The 17,193-nt window shown below is 42.5% G+C and overlaps 2 long non-coding RNA genes across 2 annotated transcripts; both read right to left on the bottom strand.

Annotated features, from left to right (window-relative positions):
• Positions 1–203: 203 nt before the first annotated feature.
• LOC311271604 lies at positions 204–1,477 on the bottom strand. Its single transcript, XR_014624448.1, has 4 exons — positions 1,397–1,477; positions 1,157–1,263; positions 842–857; positions 204–468 (listed from the first exon to the last, which is right to left on the bottom strand). It is a non-coding gene; the product is annotated as an uncharacterized lncRNA (long non-coding RNA).
• Positions 1,478–9,140: 7,663 nt separating this feature from the next.
• On the bottom strand, positions 9,141–10,370 carry LOC311271295. The gene is made up of 2 exons (XR_014624398.1): positions 10,269–10,370; positions 9,141–10,166 (listed from the first exon to the last, which is right to left on the bottom strand). It is a non-coding gene; the product is annotated as an uncharacterized lncRNA (long non-coding RNA).
• Between the last annotated feature and the right edge of the window lie 6,823 nt (positions 10,371–17,193).

Here is a 17,193-nt window from a genome sequence, read left to right as displayed (position 1 = left end):
ATACACAAGTACATTCAGAAACAGAAAGAAATACGAAGAGTGTTCATTTTATAAACTGATCACACCAACACACATTATTTAGATCTACTTAAAATAAACATTTACCTCTGACTTAATGAAAAACAATGTTCTTGATCATCATCACCAATAAAATGACAAGCACATGTTCACTTAAATAACACCACAAAACAGAGACGGTCTTTTGTAATGCAGCTTTATTCAGCAGGATAGTTTTCACTATCAAGCAATTTTACATTTTTCAACATCAGTTAGAGCTGTGACTAAAGTCACTACATCTCAAGGGCTTCATGTTTACTCATCCAATTATTTGCTGCTTTGCAAAGCACAAAGATATAGCTCAAACTATATCTTCAAAATCAAGAACAGACTCAGTCTTGATAGTATCGCCTCAATTTATCGTCGGCCACTTCATCTTGGGTTTTTCCAATTCTCCCTCTGCATCCGAATCTATACCAAGTTAGAGAAGTGGGGCGGGGGGAAATAGAGAGAAATAAGTCAAATTATCAACAGAGGTCGTTCAACTGAATCTTAATTGAGGAATATACTAATAATTGAATCATTTTGCAATAATTTTTAAAGCAAAATCTGACAGAAATTCACTGATTCTAGCTTCTGAAATGAGTCGACTTGCTTCTTTACCCTCTATTATATCATCGTGAATTTAAATGGGTTGGACAGAGTAAGGTAGTTGAAGACATCAACTTGGGATCTGGTTAATACTGATGCTTTCTATGTTTGATAGGTTTGAGGCATTTCACAAAGTCTTTTTTTCTTTTATTTGTCTGTTTGAAATCAACAGAAAATATTCAGTAATACTCACCTTATACCTCCAAGTACTAAAGGGACAAGAAGATGAACATGACATAAATAAACATTAGTATATTATCACATTTGAAAATCTTTGCATTTAGAACATTAATGATGCTCTCTTTACTTAGTTTAAGGTTTATTATCTGAGATGCCAGGACTAAATAAAAGATTTTAGCTAATCACAGAACTAAATGAAGTTGTATGTAGTCAGTTAGTACAGTCAAGTGTGATTTGTTGATCTCAGACTAAAGTAGCCTGCTGTTTGTGTAAATCAGAGGTCAATCTGTTAACATCAACTCAGTATGTAGGAACACTTGTGACTTACCGCATCGGGGCCGTCTTGGGACAGGTTGTCGTTGATACTGACTCTCCCCGGGTTCAGCCATGAGGACGACCAGCGTCAACACCAGAAAGATCATAACACACTTCATCCTGAGGAACAAATCACAATGGACACATCCAGAATCATTCATTGCCTTCATTCACCAGTGTCAAAGCTCATCACATCTCATCTAAAAGATTTTGCATTTATTAAAGTAACATCAGGATTAAATTGACTTCTCACCTTTCCACAGCTTGTTTGTCAGAACCAAAAAAAAAAACTGGTGTCACAGAATGCAAAGTGAGCACTGTGAGATCTAGAGGTGATGTGGACGTCTCTGCTGAGCAGTCGTGAGTTACCCGTCTCTTTATATGGATGGAGATGGAATAATCTATCCAGTCATTCTGTATTTCTCAATGTGTTTTCAATGTCAAGTTCTTCACATGGATGACAAGATGTTGATCTAATCTCACTTTGTCATGACGGGACATTTCACTGTTCTCACGGTCACACAAAGTTACACGACAATACTTTTGATCCCCCGGCACTATGGCCTCACAAAATGTGACCATTAGAAGTTCTGTCATCTATCATCATATAAAACAACAGGCACAAAACAGAGACAGCCTTTTTGTAATGCACCTTTTTATTCAGCAGGAATGTTTTCAACATCAAGCAATTTGACATTTTTCTAAATCAATGGGAGCTGTTCCTGAGATCACAACACACATCTCAAGGTCTTCATGTTTACCCATCCAATTATTTCTTGCTTTGCAAAGCACAAAGATATAGCTGAATCAGTATTTTCAAAAAGAACACTGTTCACTCAAAAGAGCCGTCATTATGATGCTGAGACTGATCGTTGTCCACTGTAGGTGGGGGTCTTTCCACTCTTCTTTACCAGGTTGGAGAAGAGAAAAACAAAACATTCGATTTGAAAAACTAACAGACAGAGAGTCAAAAATACAGTTTGATGCTTTTGTTAAAAGTGACCGAAAACATCTCAGACTTCACACAGTTGAGCGACCTAGATACAATGTGTGGCGGGGAGTTGTGGGAGGTTCTTGAGGTCTATTTACGTAAAGCAGTATCATCAGTGATATGTCACAGTGACACTGACTAACAGCCAGACAACAGCAGCCTGACACACAACACAAAAACACATGACTGCACGACTTTAAAGCCACTGCATGTGTTTTAGTGTTGCTTAATTGGACCTCCTTTCAAACCAGTGTGGACGTGTACAAACTGACTGACACCTCCCTCGTCCTCCTGTTGGGTTGGTACAACTTTCCCTGTGATCATTTTTATTAGCACATTAAGTTCTGAGGACGTCATAGAAGTCAACTTACACCTGACTGAAGGTCTTATCAACCACATCAATTAGAGACACCTGTCTGGATGGACAACGAGTGCCATCTGTTCTAGAGCTGCAGAGATTAGCTGGTTATGTCACAGTTTCATTTTGTGGGGGATTATTTGTGTTTTGGTACTTGGTGCTGTTTTCTGTTTTGCATGCAGAGGTGCACTGAGGCTGGGTGGAGTTTGCTGTCCCTGGAGTTGGGTTGCCAACATTGTCTATGAAATAAGGGACAAAAGGTGGCCTGCAGCAGCAATTGATGGTTTTGTCTGAATGTACAGTGTATTGTTTTAAGGCATTTGTCATAATGATAGCAGTTTTGCAGAGGAATAAAATAGCAGAGACTCAGAACGTGCACCCTCTGTGTACACAAACAGTGGTGGGGAATAAATGCTTCACAATCTTATTCACTCAAACTATATATAAGTTGGATAACAAAACATTCATACAAAAATAGAGGAAAAGAGGGGCTTACCTCTGCTTACCAACTCTACTTTTTCTATGGATATTTTTGGCTGCTCTTGACCGATTCAAGCAGTTTTTTGTCCTTTTGTGCAGCCAGAGAAAAGTCCTTACATGACAAGTCACAGTTCACAGATATTTGAAGTTCATTTTTGATCAGCTCTGTGCTGCATCTGTTTCTTGAGTCTGACCATTTAATGGTCATCAGAGAGAAAATCCTCTCTACAAAGGCATTTGAGCCTGGCACCCTGAGGACAAATGAGACAATCCTGAACATGTTGATCAAGTTGGCTTTCCCTAGGTTTCTGGAAAACTGCAACCCACTTCTCACTGGTGGATTTTGTGGTATCCTGTGTGGCTTTCTATATTTAGATAGATAGATAGATAGATAGATAGATAGATAGATAGATAGATAGATAGATAAATACTTTATTAATCCCGAAGGAAATTCATCTGTCAGCTGCTCCAAACAATAGTATAAAAGAGTAAAATAAAGTATAAAATATACTTATATATACACATATATACAAACTATCACCTACATATATGTGTATATATACACATGTACACATATATATACCCACACACACACTCTCATATAAAAGAAAAACACTTCATAAAATTTCAGTTAGTGCAGATGTTGTGCACGTCCCACCATCCTCCCCCCCTGCTGTTGTACAATCTGACTGCCCTGGGAACAAAGGACTTCCTCAGTCTATCTGTGGAGCAGGTTAGTGCCAGCAATCTGCCACTAAACCTGCTCCTTTGAGAGCTGATGGCAGAGTGCAGGGGGTGGCTGGTGTTGTCCGTAATCGCCAGCAGTTTTTCCATGGTTCTTCTCTCTGCCACTGCCACCACCGACTCCTGTTCCAGGCCCACCACAGAGCTGGCCCGTCTGATCAGCCTGTCCAGTCTCCCGCCGTCCCTCTTCTTGATGTTTCCCCCCAGCACACAACGGCATAAAACAAGACGCTGGCTACCACAGAGTGGTAGAACATCTGCAGTAACTTCCTGCAGATGTTAAAGGAGGCCAGTCTTCTCAGGAAGTAGCACCTGCTCTGCCCCTTCCTGTATAGGTGGTCTGTGTTCACAGTCCAGTCCAGCTTGCTGTCCAGCTGCAGGCCAAGGTATTTGTAGGAGCCGACTACCTCCACCTCCAGCCCCTCGATGGACACTGGCTTGGGTTGGAGACTTTTCTTCCTGTAGTCGACTACCATCTCCTTTGTTTTGATGGTGTTGATCTGCAGCTGGTTCAGCCGACACCACTTCACAAAGTCCTCCACTGTGCTTCTGTACTCATTCTCACTCTCACTGCCCCCCCTGATACACCCCACAATTGCAGTGTCATCTGAGAATTTTTGCATGTGGCATGTGTCCGTGTTGTACTGGAAGTCGGCTGTGTACAGGGTGAAGAGGAGAGGAGAGAGTACAGTCCCTTGTGGTGCTCCGGTGCTGCTGGTCACTGTATCTGATGTACGGCCTCTCAATCTGACAAACTGCGGTCTGTCAGTGAGGTAATCAGTGATCCAGGACACTATGGAGGGGTCAACGTGCATTCTGGTCAGTTTTTCTTGCAGGAGAGGGGGCTGGATTGTATTGAATGCACTAGAGAAGTCGAAGAAGAGGATTCTTAGTGAGCCATTTCCCTTGTCCAGGAAGGAGTATGCTCTGTGGAGGAGAAAGAGGACAGCATGTATTGGGACAATACATGATGTTTTCCACAAGGTGGGCACCCTCTCCAGGCGTAGGCTCAGGTTGTAGAGCTGCTGCAGGGGCTCGCCTAGCTCAGCAGCGCAGGCCTTCAACATCCTGGGGCACACTTTGTCCGGTCCTGCCGCCTTCCTGGGGTGTAATCTCCTCAGCATGCCACTAACCTGGGCTGCGGTGATGGCAGGGAGGGCTGAAGAAGAGGGAGGGGGAGGAGGCGATGCAGAGGAGCGAGATGGCAAGGAGGAGAGGCACATTGAGGAGTGGAGGGATGTAGGTGTAGGTGAGTAGGTGGGAGGGGGCAGGAGAGAGAGAGGTGAGGGAGGAGGAGGAGGTACCTGGTGGAATGCAGGCACCTCATTAAAACGATTGAAGAAGATGTTAAACTCGTTGGCTCTTTCTCTGTCCCCCTCAGCTGCTCCATCTGTAGCCTGCTTGTAGCCGGTGATGGTATTCAAACCCTTCCACACCTCACGCACGTTGTTCTGTTGTAGCCTGCTCTCCAGCTTCCTCCTGTACGCCTCCTTGGCGTCCCTCAGACTCAGCCTGAGTTCACACTGTGCCCTCTGCATTTCCTCCTGGTCTTTCATCTGGAAAGCCCTCTTCTTCCTGTTGAGGACGGCCTTTACCTCGCTGGTAATCCAGGGTTTGTTGTTTGCATAGCAGTGTACTTTTTTCACTGGAACCACTATGTCCATGCAGAATTTAAGGTAGTCTGTTACACAGGTGGTGATCCCATTGATGTCATTCTCCTCGTGCCTCCCCTGTAGTACTGCCCAGTCCGTAGATTGGAAACAGTCTCTGAGGGCATCCTCCGTGGTCGTAGACCACTTCCTGAAGGACCTGGTTGTTACAGGCTGCCGCTGTACTACTGGCTTGTACAGTGGTTGTAGCTGGACACGGTTGTGGTCTGATCTACCTAGCGGGGGCAGGGGTGTCGCTGAATATGCCTCCTTAATGTTGGCATACAGCAAGTCAATTGTCCTGTTTGTCGACAAACTGGTAGAAGGCAGCCAATGTGTGGTCCAGGGTTACATGGTTAAAGTCTCCAGATATAAGAAAGAAGGCCTGGGGGTGCTGGGTCTGCAGTCCTGCTGTGGTGGAGTGGATGGTTTCACATGCAGTCTCCGCGTCGGCTCTCGGGGGGATGTAAACACACATAGCAATCACATGTGTGAACTCTCGCGGTATATAGTAAGGCTTGAGGCTGACTGCTAGCAGCTCAATGTCCTTATTGCAGATAGTCTCTTTCACAGTGGCATGGCCAGGGTGACACCACCTCTTGTTAACATACAGCGCCAGTCCCCCACCCTTGCTTTTACCGCATGCTCTTGTGTCTCTGTCGGCCCTTATGGTGGTATATCCCGGCAGATCCACGTTAGCATCCGGCGTGGAGCTAGTTAGCCATGTCTCCGTGAGGAAGAACAAACTGCTCTCACGATACACCCGCTCATTTTTAACCAGAGCCGCCAGTTCGTCCACTTTGTTTAGCAGAGAGTTAACGTTTCCCATCTGCACTGAAGGTATACATGGCTTGTACCGCCGCCGTTTCTTGTTTGTTAGCCCAGTTTTTACCTTGGCTCCGGCTCTACATCCACGGTACTTCCGCTTCACCTCACAGGGGATGGGATGACGTGTGCCCGTATTCCCCCTTGCTCCTCAGCGCCAGCAGCTCTTCTCTCGAATAAACGAGGTTACAGGTCGAGAAGAAAGTCTCCATATCCATAGGATACATACACAAAAGCTAGACCTGCACGTATCTGCAGGAAGAACGAGGAAACTAGCATAAAAGAATAATAACTCTCACAAACTCAACACACACACGCGGGAGCAACTGACTGCAGCTTGTACACCAAGCGCATGCGCGGGCACAATCGCACATGCGCTTGGTGTACCTTTCCTCCCTGCTAGCACAAAACTCTTCATAGAGTTGGTCCATACTCACTGTCTCTGTCATTTTGAGGGCAACCACCACCTGCTCCAGGTCAGTGAAAGAGAGCTCCTCGTATAGGCCGATCGGTTTCAGTTTCATCATCACATTTTCTGATGAGAAATCAAACCATTTGTCAATGTATGCAATGACAGAGTCATAGAACTTCAGAAAGTCCTTTTGCTGCTTTGATCTCTGTGCTGACAATTGTTTGTCCATCAGCTACTTGGTCTGGTATCCAAAAAAGCTGTCTTCCTTCCGCTGAAGCATCTTCGCTTTGAATTTTCCCACCTCCCCGTACACATCTGTGATGCAGGGCTTTGTTTCCTCCAGCTTTTTAACAAGTGTGTCAAAAACACACCCCACGTTGTGGAAAAAGCACAGATAAATCTCAGCAGCTGCAGTTTTTTGTTCATCGTCAAAAATCCTCCTCAGATACGCAGGACAGGTCTCCCCAAGGGACCCGAAGTATGAGGTGAGAGCTGGCCGCCTCTGCAGGAGACGATCAACAGCTGGATGGAGAGACAGCCATCGCGTGCAAACATGACGCAGAATTTCACACCACGTCAATGTCAACATTATAGCTGCTGCGCAGTGATGGGTTGGGTCCGGGCTATTTTTGGCAAATTTAGGCAATTCTGAGCAACAAACAGGAGAATAGGAAGACAAGACAGTTGACAACAATGTTCATTTTGGACCACTTGAGGCTTGAACCCACAACTTCTGGAACGACTGTCATCTATCGTTCTGAGCTAATTGGCAAGTGGCAATACAACAGTGGCTTCACAAATTGAGTAAGCCATTCACTGTTGTGCAGGCAGATTTGAAACCACTGTAAAAAATTCAGTTATCAAGACAAAAATCTGAAAATACACATATTGCAGCATGGAGATGTTGGTAATTTTAAAAATGATTGATTTGCTCCATAAGTGAATAACTGATCTTTAGCTATGTCATTATTGCATTGACTCCAATTGTTCACCTGAAAGAGAAATTTAAAATGCTGTGAAAAATTCAGTTTTTGAGATAAAATTCTGATATTTGCCAAACTCCATCAACCATGACTCCAAAATATTCTCAATTTTTTTCAGGAAGATTGAAAATGTATTTAGCAAGAATTTGATAGTATATGTTTACAGTACTGTTTACAGTCAAACATTTTGATGCACTGTAGGCTTAATTTTTGATAAATCAAAAATCCGAGAAACAAATTTTGTGGAGGACGGTCTGAAGATGCTCTCTAGCAAGTTTGGTGACAATTGAGCAAAAATTGTGGGAGGAGATAGGTTTTATAAGTTTTACAGGTTTTGAAAAAAACTGAGTGATTGACTTCATAATTTGTAATGAGTTTAAGTGGACTAAAGTTTCAGCAGTATTGGGGCTACAGTTTGGTGAAAGTTTCAAAACTGTAGCATGTACTGTTGATTTTGTAGGTATTTTTAAAATTTTTAAATTTAAACGCTTATTGTGCCCCCCCCAGGAGGAATATTGACATGTCCTTGGAATTAAGTAAATCTGGCATGGGGCTGGACATTTTTGTAAAGTTTGGTGAGTTTTCGCCCATGGGAAGTATGACTTCCTCGGAAGAAGAAGAAGAATTCCTAGGAATACAATAGTGTCCTGGCAGCTTAGCTGCCCGGACCCTAAAAAGCAAAAAATGCACGCAGTTCCTCTCTTCTGGAAGCAGATACTGAAAATTGGCTGTAGATATTTAAAACCAGTGACTCAATATCCACTGACAGCTGATCACAGGCGCGCTTGCAGGTGTTATGAGCTATGTGAGCCGGGCAATTAGCTTTCAAAATGTGACTGTTGGCACTGCTCAATAACTGGTTAACAGAGTGGTGTTTTCCAAAGTTTACATTGGCATTATCTGCCGCATAGGCAGTGATGTGTTTTATATCCAGTTCATACTTCTTCAGGCAGTTCATCAGAGCTTGATGAATATCATTTGCAGTTTCATCACTATCTTCATAAAAGTCAAGTAACTTGCACTGCACTCCATCAGACACAGAACATTTACCTCTGACTGGTTAATTTAGTACAGTCAGGTGTGATTTGTTGATCTCAGACTAAAGTAGCCTGCTGTTTGTGTAAATCAGAGGACAATCTGTTAACATCAACTCAGCATGTATGAAAATAATGACAATAATGTAATGTAAGGACAATGCATGATGTTTCCTAAGTAAGGACGTGATTCATCAGTTTCATCAGCAACTGAAGAACAAACAAGATATTTCAGAACTCAGAGGTAAAAAGGTCAACTTCCTCTTTGTAGAATTAAAAGAAAAATGCAGTATATAAGTTTATTGTTAAGTCTTGCCTTGCCAGATACACAAGTACATTCAGAAACCGAAAGAAATGGGAAGAGTGTTCATTTAATAAACTGATCACACCAACACACATTATTTAGATCTACTTAATATAAACATTTAACTCTGACTTAATGAAAAACAATGTTGTTGATCATCATCACCAATAAAATTACAAGCACATGTTCTCTTAAGTAACACCACAAAACAGAGACGGTCTTTTGTAATGCAGCTTTATTCAGCAGGATAGTTTTCACTATCAAGCAAGTTTACATTTTTCAACATCAGTTGGAGCTGTGACTAAAGTGACTACATCTCAAGGGCTCCATGTTTACTCGTCCAATTATTTGTTGCTTTGCAAAGCACAAAGATATAGCTCAAACTATATCTTCAAAATCAAGAACAGACTCAGTCTTGATAGTATCGCCTCAATTTGTCGCCGAGCCATTCACCTGGGGGTCTTCCCCCGCTCAGTCTGCATCCTCTATACCAAGTTAGAAAAGGGGGGAAATAGAGAGAAATCAGTTAGTCAAATTATCAACAGAGGTCGATCAACAGAATCTTAATTGACAAATACTTTAATAAGAAATTCACTGATTCTAGCTTCTGAAATGTGTCGACTTGCTTCTTTACCCTCTATTATATCATCGTAAATTTAAATGGGTTTGACAAATTAAAGTACTTGAAGACATCAACTTGGGATCTGTTTAATACTGATGCTTGCTATGTTTGATAGGTTTGAGGCATTTCACAAAGTCTTTTTATTTATTTTATTTGTCTGTTTGAAATCAACAGAAAATATTCGATAATACTTACGGTGGATCTGGAGGTCGTCAGGGGACAAAAAAGATGAAAATAAGATTAATAAACATCATTATATTATTATCACATTTGAAAATCTTTGCATTTAGGACATTAATGATGCTCTCTTTACTTAATTTAAGGTTTATTATCTGAGATGCCAGGACTAAATAAAAGATTTTAGCTAATCACAGAACTAAATGAAGTTGTATGTAGTCAGTTAGTACAGTCAAGTGTGATTTGTTGATCTCAGAATAAAGTAGCCTGCTGTTTGTGTAAATCAGAGGTCAATCTGTTAACGTCAACTGAGCATGTAGGAACACTTGTGACTTACAGCACCAGGGGGGCAGGTGAACAATATCAGGTCGAGGACCACTCTCCCCGGGTTCAGCCATGAGGACGACCAGCGTCAACACCAGAAAGATCATAACACACTTCATCCTGAGGAACAAATCACAATGGCCACATCCAGAATCATTCACTGCCTTCATTCACCAGTGTCAAAGCTCATCAAGTAACATCAGGATTAAATTGACATCTCACCTTTCCACAGCTTGTTTGTCAGAACCAAAAAAAAATGACACAGACAGCAAAGTGAGCACTGTGAGATCTAGAGGTGATGTGGACGTCTCTGCTGAGCAGTCGTGAGTTACCCGTCTCTTTATAAGGATGGAGATGGAATAATCTATCCAGTCATTCTGTATTTCTCAATGTGTTTTGCAATGTCAAGTTCTCCACATGGATGACAAGATGTTGATCTAATCTCACTTTGTCATGACGGGACATTTCACTGTCCTCACAGTCGCACAAAGTTACACAACACTACTTATCATCCCCCGGCTCTATGGCCTCACAAAATGTGACCATCAGAAGTTCTGTCCTATAACTGTATATATAATTAAAAAGACAATGTGTGATGTTTTTGTTAAGATGAGAATTAACTTATATATTATATCAGCAAAATATCATGGTTTAAAATAACAGCCAGCCTTTTTTTAATGCACCTTTTTATTCAGCAGGAATGTTTTCAACATCAGGCAATTTTACTTTTTTCTAAATCATGGGACACAATGCACATCAAGGTCTTCATGTTTACCCATCCAATTATTTCTTGCTTTGCAAAGCACAAAGATATAGCTGATCGAGATCAAGATGGAGGAGAGGGGGTTGTATAAGGTTGTAGAGTTTCTGGACCGTCTAGGAACCAGGGAGGCTGAGACTCCGAGTGGGGGTACGTCTTGATGAGCGTGCATCTCGATTTGCGCGGCTTCATTATCCCCAAAAATGAGGAGACGGGCTTTTCAAGATTGTTTGCCATGATGTGATGACGAGGTGGAAGAACTAAGGGTTTAGAAGTGGATGGAATGGATCCAGTCATTCTGTATTTCTCAATGTGTTTTCAATGTCAAGTTCTTCACATGGATGACAAGATGTTGATCTAATCTCACTTTGTCATGACGGACATTTCACTGTTCTCACGGTCACACAAAGTTACACAACAATACTTTTGATCCCCCGGCACTATGGCCTCACAAAATGTGACCATTAGAAGTTCTGTCATCTATCATCATATAAAACAACAGGCACAAAACAGAGACAGCCTTTTTGTAATGCACCTTTTTATTCAGCAGGAATGTTTTCAACATCAAGCAATTTGACATTTTTCTAAATCAATGGGAGCTGTTCCTGAGATCACAACGCACATCTCAAGGTATTCATGTTTACCCATCCAATTATTTCTTGCTTTGCAAAGCACAAAGATATAGCTGAATCAGTATTTTCAAAAAGAACACTGTTCATTCAAAAGAGCCGTCAGTATGAAGCTGAGACTGATCGTTGTCCACTGTAGGTGGGGGTCTTTCCACTCTTCTTTACCAAGTTGGAGAAGAGAAAAACAAAACATTCGATTTGAAAAACTTACAGAGAGAGTCAAAAATGCAGCTTGATGCTTTTGTCAAAAGTGACCGAAAACATCTCAGACTTCACACAATTGAGCGACCTAGATACAATGTGTGGCGGGGAGTTGTGGGAGGTTCTTGAGGTCTATTTACGTAAAGCAGTATCATCAGTGATATGTCACAGTGACACTGACTAACAGCCAGACAACAGCAGCCTGACACACAACACAAAAACACATGACTGCACGACTTTAAAGCCACTGCATGTGTTTTAGTGTTGCTTAATTGGACCTCCTTTCAAACCAGTGTGGACGTGTACAAACTGACTGACACCTCCCTCGTCCTCCTGTTGGGTTGGTACAACTTAGGTACAGCTTCATGTTTACTCATCCAATTATTTGTTGCTTTGCAAAGCACAAAGATATAGCTCAAACTATATCTTCAAAATCAAGAACAGACTCAGTCTTCCTCTTTGTAGAATTAAAAGAAATATGCAGTATATAACTTTATTGTTAAGTCTTGCTGCTCTGCTGGGGTGGGCTACGTGGTGATATCTTCGGCCCGCCTGACGTCATCGGTGTGCCGCAAGTGGGTGGTGCTCAGGAATGGACCTGGAAGTGAGTAGGCAGATGGAGTGGTTATGGAAGTGGAGGCTGTGAGTAGCTGAAAAAGCCAGGCTTTGTTGTCGGTCTGGTGGAACGGGATGTTCCTTTCCCTGTGGGCATCCTGAAGACGGGCGCCTGTCCAGTCGGAGATGGATATAGTGGAAAGAGGAGACGGATTCGGGAGTCGTGGGTTGGCAGCTGTGCGGCAGCGGGCTTGGCGCTAGGTGGTAAATTTGTTTTAGGTAGTTTGACAAAATGCCAGTCTAAGTGCAAACAAATGTCAGAACTTGAGACGAACAGGAGAAAAATGGTTAGTCTCGCCTATATAGGCCTGCACAGGTGATTGAATTGGAAAGGCACAGGTGTTGTGTTAAAGCTATGGTCTACGATTTGAAAGATTTGTTATTACTATTAACATCATTTAGATGGTGGTTATGACCCAATAGTACCACCCACACAATGTGAAGAGTAAAAGGAACCAAAAAAATCCATTCTCTCTAGTGTCTGTAAAACTGAAAAGAAATTGACCAATAGGAACCATCCGGCCCGGATGGCTCCTATTGGATCAATTTTCCGATCCAATCCTCCCTCACCCTCCTGCTCCTGCTCACGTCTGGTCCCGACCCACTTCCGCATTTGAAACTACAAGCGGACGAGAGGTTTGTTTTGCCCTGAGCAGTTCAGCTGCCTCTGCTTGCCCCACTGACAAAGAGTCAAAGAAAGAAAGTCTGTCACTGAAAAGACACAAAGCGAAATGAGAAACAAAGAGGGCTCAAACCGAATAAACATCGGGTCATCGTTTGAACGGTGGCGAAAGGTCCGTGAAGATATGGACCCGGTGCTGATACAGCGGAGTTTCTGTTGAGCAGGTAACCTTCGTCTCTATTGTGGATGTTGTGACACAGATAACTTTCATGCCGATGCTGGCTTATGACTGTGAAAGCTGCCGTTAGTTTGTTTCTGTGTTGTTAGACGGTGTCTGTCTCTGCAGTGTTGTCAACACTTGTTTACTTGTCCGACGGAGACGTTAGCCTCTATGTTAGCATTGTAAGCTAACAACAAGCTAACATTGCTATCATGTTTACACCAAATTAGCCTATTTATTTGCTCGTAGCAGCCAAATGAAGCAGCAAGTAATATGAATGAAGGGATGGATGAAATCCCAACACGAAGCGGAGGGGTTTCGGATTTATTTCCGGATTTTTATATTATTTGTCCGGATTTATTTGTGTGTCTTATCTGTCATAAACAAGAGATTACGGTTTACGGACACGTTTGTGTCGCGGTCTGTGTGAGTGTGTGTCCTAGCTGCTGTCTGGTGCTACTCAGACAGCAGCTGGGACACACACAGTTGCTTTGAGGCTCACACAGGTTTGTTTTTCAGCCACAATGTGGAAGCGATCGTTGTGATGAAAGCTGACGGCAGCATCTGTTAGTCTCTTGGCCCTCAGTAACTTTTAGAAGTGGCTAACTTAGCTGTTGTAACTGATTACGTAGCTGTAAGGTAACGTAGCTGTAGCATGCTAATGACGTTACGCTAGCTTGGCTGTGGAGCTTAGCTGTGGACATTGTAATGACTTACAAGATTTACGTGAGTTTCAACGTGCATTGTAATAACTTTATCTGTGAATCCGACATCGTTACTCCGCATTCAAAGCTGGGCTGTATTTGGTTTCTGCCGGCTTGTTGCTCTTGGTGCTTGTTGCGGGACGTATAAAGTTCGTTGAAGAGAGAGAAAAAAAAAAGCTTGTAGCGGGAGGGGGTGTGTCGCGGGACTCTGAGGGGAGAGCGATACAAACTCGGAGGGGAGGGGTTAAGGAGCACAGAGGGGAGGGGGGTGTGTGGGGGGGGGATGCTTTTTTCAAACCTTTCTCAGATCGTAGACCAGAGCTTTAAAGAGACCCAGGTGGTTTGATTAGATAGGCTTAGGTGGCAAATTAGCCATGGTGAGAGGCGTGGTCTAGTTCCTGAACTTTAGTTATAATAACCTCATTTTGCATAAAGCAGTAACATCAGTGATATGTCACAGTGACATTGACTAACAGCCAGTCAACAGCAGCCTGACACACAACGCAAAAACACATGAATGCACGACTTTAAAGCCACTGCATGTGTTTTAATGTTGCTTATACAACACGTAGATCTGACCGAGCAATCTGATTGGTCAATCAGACATTATAGACTGTGCTCAAATGAGCATCACAGCACAGGTAGCCGTGCTCAAATGAAAAATGCCTCATCACTTAAAATATCACTCCGCCTGTATTTTAAACTACGCAGGGGAAGCTAGCAAGAAACACAGCTAGCTAACGATAGAGCTCAATCAGTTAGAGAAGTCGAGGAATGAAGAGAGTACATACTGATCAACATCTTGGGCTGTCAAATGTTTCCAGGATTATTTAAAAAACAGGAAACAAGTTGTGGATTTTGCAACTATAACAAAAGAAGATCCCAACAAGATTCTCCATGAATTTTATGGTTCGGTTAGAAATAACCAGGGTCAGTATTACTCCATTAGTAGCTACGTCGGGTTGAGAGCTGGCATTAACCGCTGTTTTAACTACCCTCCTCTTAGTCGCGCATGGTCTATCATGAAAGACAGTGAGTTCACTACGTCAAACAATGTATTTAGTGGGCTCATAAAGTTTCTCAGGAAAGCAGGCCACGACAAAACTCAACATCATCCCGCCACCACCGAAGAGGACTTGATAATACTGAGAAACTCGGAGTCTGGTTCGACATCCAGCTACATTTTGGGAGGAGAGGAAAAGAGGGTCTGTGAAAATTAACACCACAGTCTTTCGCAATAAAACGAGATTCAACAGGTGGGTTAATCAAATAGGCTAAAGGACTTGCAAAGTGCCATTAATAGCACAATGGTATCAAAATAATAACACTCTGTTAAGAAGAAACGTGGTTAAATGTGTCTGATTACTGTTTTATTTCTGTCTTAAGGCAACAAATATGTGACGCTCACCTTCAATGAGGATACAAAAAACCACAAAGAACATCATGACAGGGATCGTCAAAGTAGACGGGTACATGTTTGAAGATCCAGGGAGTGAATTGTGCCCGGTTTCATCATTTGAAAAGTACCTGTCTAAAATCCCAAAAGAGGCTAAAGCTTTTTACCTCCATCCAAAAAGAGGAGAAAAGTTAGGGGAGGTGTGGTTCTCTTTGGAACCGATGGGTGTAAACTACCTAGGCTCCATGCTATCGCGCATCTCTAAAGATGCAGGCACATCAGTGATTTACACAAATCACAGCATCAAGACCACTACCATCCAGAAACTGGCCGAGTGCGGACTGGAAACGAGAGAAATAATGGCCGTTAGCGGACACAAGTCCGAGAGTTCGTTACACAGCTACTGGGCACCTTCTCTGGATAATAGAAAACTGTGGAGCAGTATGCTGGGCACCAGCTGTGGAAACGTCAGGCCGGCGGAGAGCCCCTCAAACACCTCTACAGCATCATCTGCGAAATGGCTGAGCTCCAGTATGGACTTTATGGATAACTGTTTCACCAACTGTTCTTTTAATGGCAGTCTGCAGTTTAATTTCTACAAATAAATCCTCCTTGATGAGTTACTGGATACTAAATGGTGTGTAAAAATTAGATAAAATATGATCCAGGACAACACACATGTACGACCACAAATAAGAATCTAAGACAAAAGATAAAATAGTGAAGTTGTATACAGGAATGAGATGATTTTTAACAAGATTTTTATTGGTGGTTGTTGTTTAATCGCACACCCTCTCGTGTAATAATGCTTAATTAATTGGACCTCCTGTCAAACCAGTGTGGACGTGTACAAACTGACTGACACCTCCCTCGTCCTCCTGTTTCCCTGTGATCATTTTTATTAGCACATTAAGTTCCGAGGACATCATAGAAGTCAACTTACACCTGACTGAAGGTCTTATCAACCATATCAATTAGAGACACCTGTGTGGATGGACAAAGAGTGTCTTATGTACTAGAGCTGCAGAGATTAGCTGGTTACTCACCACTGAGTTTTCTATGTTAAATTTCAAGTAAAAATGCCAAATATGTGATGATTGCAGCTTGTCAAATGAAGGAATTAGCTATTTTTTCCTTATTTTACATTTTAATACCTTGAATGTCTTTGTCAATTTTGGAAACAGCCAACAGTGTTAAGGCCTACGGAGAGTTGGACCCCGAAGCAGAGACAGACAGGCGTGTAGGTGCGAAAATGTTTATTCAAATGAAAAAACTCCACAAGTAAAAAAACAACAAGCGTCCGGCAAGGCAGGCGGGGAAACTCCAGCGGCAAGAAAACGCTCAAGCACGGGGCGACTACGCAGCGAGGTACACGGAACTAAAAAAACACGCGAAAAAAAACACGTCAACACTTACTGGCAAAACACAAGGCAGCATACGAAAAGCTCTCTAAATGAACACGGTCAGCTCTACCGACAAGACGGCATTATCTGGCAGGGGAGTAGGGTGAAGACCAGAGGTTTTATGGAGGTAGTGATGAGTGAATGGCTGCAGGTGTGCCTCGTCAGCCCTGTCGGCCAAGCCCTGCAGAGGGGGAAGAACAAAGAGGCAGGGAAAACAGAGACAGGGCAGAAGCACACAAGACACAGAACCCTCACAAACAGTACAAACCCATTAACATAATGATCCTATTGGCTCTTATAAAATTGTTATTTTGACTGTTTTTCTGATGCTTTATAGACCAAATGATTCATCTATTGATGGAGGAAATGCCAGAATTGAATCATTTCCAAAGTGCTGCTTTACCAGAGACACAAGTACTGTACATTCAGAAACAGAAAGAAATAGGAAGAGTGTTCATTTAATAAACTGATCACACCAACACACATTATTTAGATCTACTTAATATAAACATTTACCTCTGACTGGTTCATTTAGTACAGTCAGGTGTGATTTGTTGATCTCAGACTAAAGTAGCCTGCTGTTTGTGTAAATCAGAG

The sequence above is a fragment of the Pagrus pagrus genome (assembly GCF_965226575.1).
Source record: "Pagrus pagrus genome assembly, chromosome: 16".
Classification (NCBI taxonomy): Eukaryota; Metazoa; Chordata; class Actinopteri; order Spariformes; family Sparidae; genus Pagrus; species Pagrus pagrus.
This window is presented reverse-complemented; position numbering and strand designations above follow the sequence as displayed.